The sequence below is a fragment of the Vidua macroura genome, chromosome 1 (genome assembly GCF_024509145.1).
Source record: "Vidua macroura isolate BioBank_ID:100142 chromosome 1, ASM2450914v1, whole genome shotgun sequence".
NCBI classification, from domain to species: domain Eukaryota; kingdom Metazoa; phylum Chordata; class Aves; order Passeriformes; family Viduidae; genus Vidua; species Vidua macroura.
Window position 1 is genome coordinate 124,727,916 of NC_071571.1, and position 11,932 is coordinate 124,739,847.

Below are 11,932 nucleotides of genomic sequence, written 5' to 3' on the forward strand. Positions count from 1 at the left end.
AACACATCAGGCCCTTGGAGAGAAATTGAATTTTGACCCAAATTTTATGTCTGGTACCAATCTACACTGGGCTAAGTCAAATCATGACCTGACATTTGGGCAAATTCCCAGCTGGCTTTTACAGTGACAGTTCTGGCTCACCCTTAATGCCTTCTCTAGCTGTGGAGATACAAGATAGGGCTTGAGGGTTCTAGTTTTCAATAATATTCTCTATTCCAGGCCCAGACAAACAAAACTAAATTTAGTTAGAACTATGCAAAAAAAAAGTCTTTCTCTTCCAAGCATATTCTAACATAAAGAAACATTGGGGATAATATCTTACAAAATTAGATATTATTTAACTGAAATTCCTTACAGTCTACTGTAAAGACCTAGCTAGCAGTATTATCTTTGCTAATGGCATGCCTTCCTGAGAGTTTGGCATACAAAGAATTAGAAACACCAATTGTATTTATATCAGTGCATGAATGACAAGTAATGACAGTTAAAGAATCTTTAATAATAAGCATGAAAACTTCCTCTGGAAAACACTCCTGTAACTTTAATTGATTTACAGTATTTTGTTAAAAGATATGTAAATTCTTAGGAACAAACTGAATATGTCTTATTATTCTGAGTTTTAAAAGACCTACAGTTTGCTCTGAAGAGATCCTATAAATCTATGAAAGTTTATAAGCAGGATTTTTAATACAGTTTATGTATTTGCAAAGATTAAGGTGTACAGTAACTACTTTATTTACCAAGTCTTATAGTAAAGGGACAAACATAATAATAGCAATTAAAATGGAAAACAGCAGGAACACTGAGCACAGCAGTCTGGTTACAATGGAATTCCTGCTGGTAGGACAACAGGAACAGATCAAACAAGAAGCAGCACTGAAGAGAAAAGGAGCCAGCAAAAATAATGAACTTTTAAATTATAAACAGAAATGGACAACCTTCTCTTTAAACAATGTAAAAAAAGGTGAAATTCAGTTACATGAAATAGGCAGAAAGCCACTATGAATAGAAACACTGTAGACAAGTTATTATAGAATGAGGGTTGTTTGCTGCATGGTTGTCAGTGAAAATGTATTGCTCTTATATTCCTTTCAAAATTAAAATGCTGCATCTGGGGACAGCTGTTGACTGATAAGGACGGACTGCCTGGATTTCAGTGACATTATTTCTCTGCAACAGCATGTAGAAATTAATTTAGTTAAAGGGAAGACATGAAAATAAAGCTGAAATAGAATGGATTTAAAGATGCTTCTTTTCCAAAACCCAGAGTTTTATTATTATTATAGTCATTGTTGTTATTATTATTATTATTACTATTATTATTATTTAGTTTTTATTTCCCTTCAATTTGTGGTGCTGAAATATGTTTCTTTCAGATGATTCCCTGTCTGCAAATCCAAATAACTGGGATGTAATGACAGTTGTGAGCATTAGGAAGAGTATTCTATATACATTATTTGATTGAACATTTTTCCATTCTGTATCCTATTTTTAAGGGCTTTATATTAGTTGAGTGAATATCAGCCAATACAAGATTTGCCTGGAAATGGACCAATAGCCACACCTTTGCTGTCATTTGTGCACAATGCCTAGGGATTTTATGGAATAGAATACCTGCTTTATATAAAAATACTCATTTTAAAACAAAATGAGATCAGGCTTTTTTTTTTTTTTTTTTTTTTTTGCCACCTAGAATCAGAAAGGAAACCATAAACAAGCAATTCCCAAATGCTATACTGGATGATGTTTCTCATACATTTATTTTTAAGGGTCTTTTTCCCAGAAAAAAAATTTCTTTTGTCTTTATCTCACTGAAATTCAGTATCTCTTGCTTGGAAATAATCTCATTTAATATTTCCTAGCATTCTGCAGGAATATAGGTTCATTCCCCACATTCCCAGTAGAAATCTTAATTATATGTAGGCATGAAAAGCTGAGTTATGAAGATACAATTCTACAACTTTCCAGTTTTACTTATACCATAAAAGATGGTTCTTGTAATAAAAGACAGTTCTTCCAGATGAATCAAATGCCTGAAAAAAATATCCACAGATCAACAATTTAATATTTAACATAGGAGACAGAACACTTTTCTCCTGCTCAGGAATGGAGCTGAAAAACATTGCTACTGTGATCCCTAGATCTCCTGATTCTGATGAAATTTTATTGCTATGACAGTGTCCTACTCAAACACCAGTGTCTAGACTCATATGACACAGCATTAATAATTTACCCTTTTATTTATAAAGCTCATCCCCTTTTACAAGTCAAGATGGTCTAAGATAACTACTCAAGATATTCAGTGTATTTTAAATGAGGTCACAATAACTTTTGATAACATGACAAAGAAGGCCTTTACAGAGCTTTCAAATGGCAAAGAAATTTAAAAAGCATGAAGTTTGCAAAAGGAAACATTCACTACAAAAGTACCAGATAACCTTAATTCTGCTCTTTCTGTGTGTGAGCACTGTCCTTCCCAGTACATAACTCCCTATTCTGATTAAAACAAAAGCCTCATGCTTTCTCCCTCAGTGCCAGGGTGTGCTGTGCTCAGGGAGCGCAAGTTCTTCAACCCTCCATTTGACCCACACAGTTTATTTACTGCACACAGTCAAAGCCCTTCTCCAGGCACTTCAGCACAATTCAATGTTCTTGGCCTTGCTCAGTGTCTAGCAGATAGTGGGACAGCCTGGTCACGAGCCTGCTCAAGTCAGGGAGGATCTTTCTATACATTTCACTGCTCTTGTGTTTGACCTGAAGGAGGTGGATGTCCTAGGGAAGAGCAGAACATGGTCCTTTAGGCAGGGCTGGTGGCATGACACATAACAGTCAGGCACAGCTGAGAATGAAATCATTCCCTGGTGAAATTTATCATTCTCATCATATAAATTTCCAGTGGAAAACAAAGACTCCTCCATGCCCAACAGAAAAGACTAATAAACAAAAAGCAGTTTATTGGTTAGTTGCTTTGAAAAGAAAAATGTACTGATCTGAGCAAAATACATCTTTGTGAAACAACTCCAAGTCTATATGTACTGTCATGTGTGGCACGTAAAGGATTTTTCTCAAAACGTTTTATTTTTATGCATCCACATTCATACACACATATTGAGTCTGAACACAGACAACCTGGTTCAGAAAAAAAAATAGTTTATGGGTGCATTATGATGCAGAGAAATAATAAAAAAAAAAAAATTGTGAAGCTACTGAAAAACAAATCCCTGTGGCACTCTCAATCCAAATCTCAGCTTTCCCATGTACTACAAAAACAAAAGATTGCTTCCCTCTTTTGAAAATTAAGGTCTTTTTAATAAAATGTCCTTCCTATTCTCCCCTCCTACTAACTTTCTCTCCCTGGGGATAGAACCATACCAGCTTTTCTTGTTACAGTTCTCAGAAGAAAACCATCTCCCTGGCAGCAACCAAGCAGAAATCTTTTAAGTAAGTGACTCATAAAAAAGGGAGAAAAAAAAGAGTCTATGAAACTCTGTGAGATCCATATGGACTGTTTAAGATAGTTCAGAGCTACCCATCAAGAAGAACAATCCTTGGTTCTTCTATCTCAGGTGTCTGCATTTCTTCCTTTCTCCTGGAATTTGTATAGATGCATGGTACAAGATCAATATAAAACTAATGCAGATGAAAATAAAATTTAAAAAAAAATCGGTTTTATTTTCAGTTGAAGTCCTGGTCTCACAAACATTACTCACTTGTTTTTGGAGATATTTTTAATATTAAAATATTGATCATACAAAATAATCTTTTTTAAAGGATAGTTGCTCCCTCACAATGCCAGTGAGGAGTAGCTGACCTGGCTTTTTTCTCAAGATTAAGACCTTAACAATATTCATCCCAAAAAGACTTCCATCATTATAGCCAGGAATTTATGTAAGTTGGGAAAGAAGAAAAACTTGAATAACTGTGTCAGCATTTAAATGTGCAAACAGTGAAATTCACAATTAAACAAAACAAGGGAAATCTTATTAAAATTCATATTAACTGTGGTACTTTAAAAACCATTTTCAAAAGAGAAGTTAAATGTTATTTAATAATCAGTGAGGGGTTTTGGGCTTTGTCCTGTGTTTTTCCCGGACAGACAGGAAGTCAAGTTTTTGCAAAAGTCAATCTGTTACGAAACACGAGGCAGCTAACACAGCATCATTGTTGCTTATTAAATATCCTGCATACGTATTGTTTCAAAAATTCTACAATTAATGATAGATCAAAATTCAGGTTGCTGAACCAGTGCAAATATTATATGTCTAGCTAGTATATTCACCAAGCTTTCTTCAAATAGCGTCCTTGAGGAAAACTGAAAATCCAGATGGGTTTGCTGCTGCTTTCTTAGGCTAGTACTGCACTTCTGTTTTCAAAACCAATGTTTCACAGCCTTTCTCTAAATTAAAAAGCATCTGACTCAGAAAAATGTCCTTCTCTGTATAGAGAAAGAAGCAGCAGGATTGCTTTCCAGCATACATCTGCGCCTCTCCTGAAAACTCAGGGAACAACTGGTGACTGCAGGAACAAGTGATTTTTTAACCAACTGTGCCATCATGAGGCCAGAGAACCCAAATGCACTAAAATCATACAAGCATCTTTGCTATCAAATGTATTTTAAATTAAGCATATATATGTATGATTTAGAAATAAGCATATATATGTATGATTTAGAAATTTAGAAATTTTAAGAATTCATATATTCAACCAGAGAAAACACTATTTTTGTTCCAAATTAATTATAAATTACTTGCCAAAGCATTGGAATCCACACTGACTTTTTTCTCTGTCCTCTGTATTTACCAGTATGTGCAAGAGTTTCAGAAATTACAGAGTGAGGGACAAGAACACTGGTATAGAGGATTATATGAATTAGGTATGACTTCATTATCATTAATTTCTTTCCAGTTCTTGCAAATTAAACTAAAGTACTTTCAGCATCTATTAAATGTATCAGTGCCATGTGGGGCCCAGAAAATACATCTAACTATATGATGAACCCAAGGCAGCCAAACAGAAGTTCACAGTAAACATTTAATACATATTGAAAGCATTAGGATGAGCACAAAGCACAAAGCAGCGTCGTGGCTTCTTGGATTAGGGAACTGGAGTGAAACTACAGGTCTCAGCTTTCATATCACATGCATCAGTTAATGCATTCTCCCAAAAATAGGAACTGGAGTCCTCAGACTCCTTCCTCCATGAAGGGATATAGATACACTATCCAGGAGCACTTCCACCATGTAGGGGCACATAGTGAGGATGGAGTATGGACTGTGCAGGAAGAAATGAAAGGGAAATGGCAGACAGAAAAGAGGGAGAAAGATTGTTTTCACATTTTAATTGGGGCCTGTTTACCAAAAATTTTAGGAAGTGGGGAGCAGAGAGCAGAATTCAGGTCTTCCCCTCCCAGCCAGATGCTCCCATCACCATGTTATGGATACATATGTTGAAGTTCAACAGAAACATTCTTTCACCCTCAGCTCAGTTCCCTGGTGTGCAGAGTAATCTCTTGGAGAAAAAAGACTTAAGTCACTTCAACTCAAAGAAAAAATGAAAAAGAAAAAAGGAAAACTTGTCAGTGGAACCTGCACCTCTGGTATGAAGGTGAAGATAAGTAGGAAAATGAGGAAGGTACTATGCAGACTCAGGGACTGGCAGTGTGGCTTGTTGGGTTATTTCCATTCACCCTGAATTGTTGGGGACACCAATCTGTCACGTCCTTAGAGCTGATCCAGACACTGAATCTAGTATTTTCCCCATCTCCTAATTCTCCAGAACACCTGCAAGAAGTCAGGTGAAATGAGGTAGAACAAAGTTTACCTTAGTTTTACTTCAAATCCTGTTCTCATTTTTAAAAGCAGAGACAGTAAAAAGACAATATATGGAGTACATTCCACAAGAAGGAACATTCAGTTCAAAAGAAAGACAAGGTTGCTTACTGTCATTGCCTATGTGCAAGTACCTACTTTGGGGACAGTAATTTTTCAGGTTCCATCAACAATATGGGAAAAAGTCTCAATTCAAACCCCTGAACCCTGAAAAGGAAGTTGCTTTTGAGACACCACAGGATTTCTGAAACACCTGCATGATGATGTCAAATATGACACAAATCTCCAGGGAACCTGTAGCTGAATCAAAAGGTCTACATGGTCAACAACAGAATCACACTCTAAATCATGCCCTAAATAGTTGGTTCTATTGGTATCAAAGACTCATGGTATAGGACCCAATTAGCTATAAAAAACTACAGTTCAGTCTTCTAGTCCAGAACTAGTTCCCATATGTAAGGTTTGAACTGAACTATAAGAAGACCTTGTAACCTGGCAGACCATCTAGACTGATGCCTTGTGGAGGCTGACCTAGAACAGAGACTAAATGGAGTTGAAGAATAAAGCAGGTATTTATTAGAAGGATTCAATGGATCCACTGTATCTGTGTGCCGCAGTCACAGGGAAGATGTTCCCCAGCCAGATGTTCCCACTCCCCGAGCCCAGTGTGCAGTTCCGAAAGCGGCCACCCCCAGATCTCTACTGAGTCCCCCCGGGTGTCGGTGTGTGCGGGGGCTCGCAGCTCCTTGCAGCAGACGGCCGTGGCGTGGGGAACACAGCAGCAGCACAGTACGAGGAACCGAGGCAAAGGAATAGAGAGGGGTCACTTGTTTGAGCTCCAAGGAAGGTTTATTTTCCCAAAGGAGCCAGGAACAAGAGACGATAGCTGAGGGGAAAAGCCTTTAAGGAGGGGCGGGAATAAGGGGAGGACACAACCTTTTACCAATAGGAAGGCATTAGGGGAAGGGTGCAGGGTAAGGGCTATCCAATAGAAGCCACCAAGGGGAAGGAGCAAGCCCTGCACCCCAATCTTGCTTCGAGGAAGGGATGAAGGACAGGGAACATTCCAGAAGGGAACAAAGGCATTACAAGGAGACTGACAGGTGGATTGACATACACTTGGCAGGAGAATCTTGGGGTAAACCACTCAGGACTGAACCATTAGGAAAGCCAAATGGGGAACATGGAATGAACCATTACAAACTTATAACAAGGAATATTTAAAACCTACTAGAGAAGAACAAACTGCAAAACAACAGACTACCACAATCCACCTTGGGCAGTACAAGAGCCCAGCCAGGGCTACACCCAAGATGAACCCAGAATGGTCACAAAATGGATGACCAGCCACGGGGTCTCACACTTCTATAAATTCTGGTCCATTTGCATATTGGAGTTAATTGTCCAGTTATAGCTTTAGGTTATGAAGTCCCATCCTTCTTGTTTTTCTCTCTTCAGTCCACCATTGTTTATGCTCTTGGGCCTGAAACTTGGATCATTTGTCCCTGGTCCCAAGCTAGGAAAGGAATTGTTTTGTCTACCTACTCTGAAGAGAGCTTACTATCCTCTAATATGAAGCTCAGAAGTACACACTAAAGCAGTACAGAATCTGAAAAATATAAAAGCCAAAACCTAAGGCATCAAGACCATCTAGAGAGCAAGACAGATGTATTTATCCTTTTGAGATGCCTTCAGATGCCTCCCTTGGATCTAAGGTGCCTCCTCAGAAGACCTGGATCTTCCCACAGGTTCTGTATCATCACTGCCAATCCATGCAGATGCCATGAATCCCCATTGTGCCTCAGAGAGCAGTGAATACCTTTTTACAGGTAACCAAATAAAGATTTTAATAAACTTTATTCCACTCAGTTGAGATAAATGCCTGCCCATGCAAGCAGAAGCAGTCAATTTTCCAAAACAGAGACTGGACTCAAATGTAGTCTTCACACAGGATGTAGATATAGCTGAAACATCTCCCTCCCTAAGTGAGGGCTCTAACTGTTACCTGTGATTTCCAGCCTGGAAGACCTGTGAATCCTTCTTAAGAAGTAAAATAAAAAATATAACTAGGAATAATGGGTATATATAGAGCAAACTACATAGCAAACTACTTATAAGAGATTTATTTTATGTTGTAGGACTCACACTTCTAATGCAAATTTTTTCGTGTCCACTAAACAAAAAGAAATTGAATGCCATTTCCTTAAGCTGTCATAAAGAGAGAGAGACCTTCAGCTGCTTTTCCTTCCTGAATAGGAAAGCTGGAGGAGACTTAAGCCTAATGTATGAATCCTAGCCTAACTGCTGCCTCAGGGAGACACTTCTGTGCTGCTTCTCTGCAAATTCCTGACTGACTGGGTTAGCTGATCCCTTGCTCAGGGGCAGCAGTTGTTATAAAACCCATCACATATGTCTAATGCCTCTTCTGCATTGTAGAAGTGACTTTGGCATCTATGATGGAATGGTAAAAACTTTAAATGATGATTCTCAATAGAAACCTTTTTGTTTGGCCTGTCTTCATTTCCCAAGCTGCTACAGGACAGACACAAAACTACGTAACAACTTTTAATCTTCTAAATTTTTGTATTCCTTAGTAAATAGAAATATTCTTAGTACTTAATAAAGTAACAAAGAAGAGAATATTTAATTTTAACATCATTGTAATGTATCCATTTAATTTAATAAGTGAAAGTATTAAATTTGAGAGGTTAATTTGAGAGGTTACACTGGGAAACACATAAGGTTTTTTTATAGGGATGGGTAGCATTTTAAATTATGTTCAAAGATGTTGTTCATTTTATTAATTTTATTTCTCATGCAATGTTTTGTAAATAAAATCCAGCATATTCACACACATGTGCCCACACACAAGGTGTCTGTTTGGAAGTTCTTTAAAGAGGAGAGTCAGTATCTTCAAATTTGTCAACTTCTGTTCAGACAGATGGGCACCTGCCTTTCTCATTTTCTGCTGCCTCATGTTCTTGCAGCCATTGCACCTGGATTGGGGCAACTCCTGGTATCAGCACAGGTTCTTGGATAAACAAATTAAGAGCTGCCCTGCTGAGAGGGACCCAGGGGTGCTGGACTTGACCCAGCCATGTGCACTCACAGCCCAGAAAGCCAAATGTCTCCTGGGCTGCATCCAAAGCAGTGTGGCCAGCAGGGTCATGGAGGCGATTCTGCCCCTCTGCCCTGCTCTGGTGAGACCTCACATGCAACCTTGCATCGAGCTCTGGGGTCCCCAGCACAGGAAGGACATGGACCTGTTGGGAGACAGTCCAGATGAGGGACACCAAGATGAGTGACCCTTCCCATGAGGAAAGGCTGAGACCAAAGCCTGAAAGCCTAGAAAAGAGAAGGCTTCAGGGCGACCTAATTGCAGCCTTCCAGTACCAGAAGGCAGCCCACAAGAAAGATGGAGAGGGAGTTTTTACAAGGGCATGTAGTCACAGGAAGAGGGGGAATGGCTTTAAACTGAGAGTGGGTTTAGAAATTAGGAAGAAATTCTTTAGTGTGAGCATGGAGCACTGGAACAGGTTGCTCAGAGAAGCTGTGGATGCCCCATTCTCGTGAGTATTCAAGGTCAGGTTGGTTGGAGCTCTGAGCAACCTGATCTAGGGAAAGGTTCTTCTTCTTTACTACACAACTAAAGACAGGACTCAAAAATGGGCTTTCCATTTATAAAAAGTAATGTCTCAAAAAATCAAGTTAGATGCATTTAACTTCTAGTTCTGAACCCTATATCATAACATGATTAGCAAACACACCACAGCACTGTGAAAAGCAATACCTAGATATTCTAATGGAAGAAAAGTAAAGCTAAATCTAAAGTAAACTGAAATTATTTTTCAGAAAGAAATAGTTGTATGGCATTCATGTTTAGCTGTCCACTCCTTTGGAATTCTTTCATAGCTTTTGCTACATACTATTTTTTCCCCATTTTATTTGACTATTTCCTCATTCTTCAGATTACCTCAGAAAAGTACCATTACTTAAGATTACTGCCTCATTTTCATACATCACATTACCAGAATTCCTGAATAATACACAGGTAGCCATAGTTTATTTTCCAGTAAGATGTTTTTTCTATAACACATTGATCTTGACAGCTTTCCTGACTTGAAGAAAATAAGATTGTTAGAATTTGGGAAAGAAGATTAGAAAAATCTATCATATATATTACCAGTATGGTCTTCATTTGTCAGTGAAGTGCATTTTTCTCATGCAGAAGACAGAAATAGATGCAGCATACTGATGCTAGCATTGTGATGTGTGTAGAGGTACTCTCCTGCTCTGGTATGTTAGAAGCTTATTAACGTTTCATAGTTTTTCTTTCCAAGGACATATCATTAAATAGATTGTAATTAATTCAGCATGGACATTCAGAAATGAAACAATTCAAAGTCAGGAAATACAAGTGAAAAAAAAAGGCTAAAAAGCTTTTCTGCTTTCATTTTGATGCCAGTAGAAAGATATATCAGGCCCCAGATTGTTCAGTTTATTATTGCACTTAGTTTCATGGATTGTAATTGAAATTCTCATGAGAGAAAGGCAAATGCATTTGGCCCAGTGTGTTTTTGAAGAGAGTATTGTGAGAAAATGATACAGATACTTAAATGCATCTCTGAGTTCTTTAGAAAGATACAATTTTCCATATATATCAAATTCCATGCATATTGATTGTCTCTAGACAATTTAGAGAAAGCCAGTTTGATTTAGAATGCTTTATTTTGACTTTGTGCTTTAAGATTTGACTCGGTAGAAGACAGGCTTTTTGGGAATCATTACTTCTAAGGCAATATCATCTCGATTTTTACAGCCCATGTGGTCAAGTCTACACAGCCAGCACTTTACCATTACAGTATTATATTTTTTATAATGATACATGGACAAATGCACAAACTCTCAAAAAAAAAGAAGAAATAATTATCACTATGAAAAGCTGCTTTTATCATTGTGCTGAATTGCTCCAATAGGAGCACAGAAATGAATTCATCTCAGCCAAGGGTGTTTCAATCATTCTAAGATGCTGAAAATATAAAACTCCCTTTATTTTTTTCCCTACAGTTCAAAATGGATGAATGTATTTTTTCTGTCTTGTTCTGAAACATCACATTTCTGTTCCAAAACTATCCTTAACATCACCCAGAATGGACAGTGTTTAGCTCTGGCTTCAAACCAAGTAATAAACAAAATATTTTATGATTTGCAAGGTGTAGAAATGAGAATCAACAAGACTTTTTTCAGCTTCCAGAAAGAATACAAAGGTTTCCAGTCCGAGTCAGTATGCAGCTATTAGCATTAATTATTGATGTAGTTACTTATTATGAAGGGGGTTTGAGTAATTTTTAGATGTCTATAACCATTATGAATTCCACCTTTTGTCCTTCACACCTATTTATAACTAGACCCTTAGCATTCAAGAAGACTTATCTAAGAAGCAGAAAATATATCTTCAAAAGTTAAAATTAGCTGTAGATTAATTTTCCTGAATTCAATGGTATAAGGTGATCCTAAATCAATTTCCATCTGTTTGGGAAGACTTCCCTTTGAATTTTCCAGCTTCTGTCTAATTTCACATGAATCTGGAATGGTCTTTCAGGGTCTGAAGTATTGCCTTTGATTAACTAACTAGGAAGATACTGGAGGTAACTAACCACACTAATCAGTTACTTTATGTTTTCTGCCTGTGTATAAATCTCTTCCCTCTGTCATTGTAATTTATTTTGAAGCAGGCTTCTAATTAGTTAGAAAAGCTTTTTCAGACTGGCTGTGGGCAGATAGTATGCAGTCAAACCACAATGCAGAATTTGCTAACTCAAGAGTTGTGTTCAAGATATTACAGGCAAACAGTCACCCTTCACCTCCCCATGGGAAATGCCATCATCTCATGCAACATAATTTCAGGCAGCTTAGGCCTCTAGAAAAGTGCCAGGTGCTCTAGATTGACAGGACGTGACTGAAGGTCTAGTGGAAAAAAAAACAATTGTTGGAAAAGAAGATAGAAAAAGGAACTACAGTACAAAACTGCTTGTGCCCCAAAACCATTTGTACCCAAGAAAAATAGGACAGTGATAGCAGATTCAGTAAACGAACAGTATTTG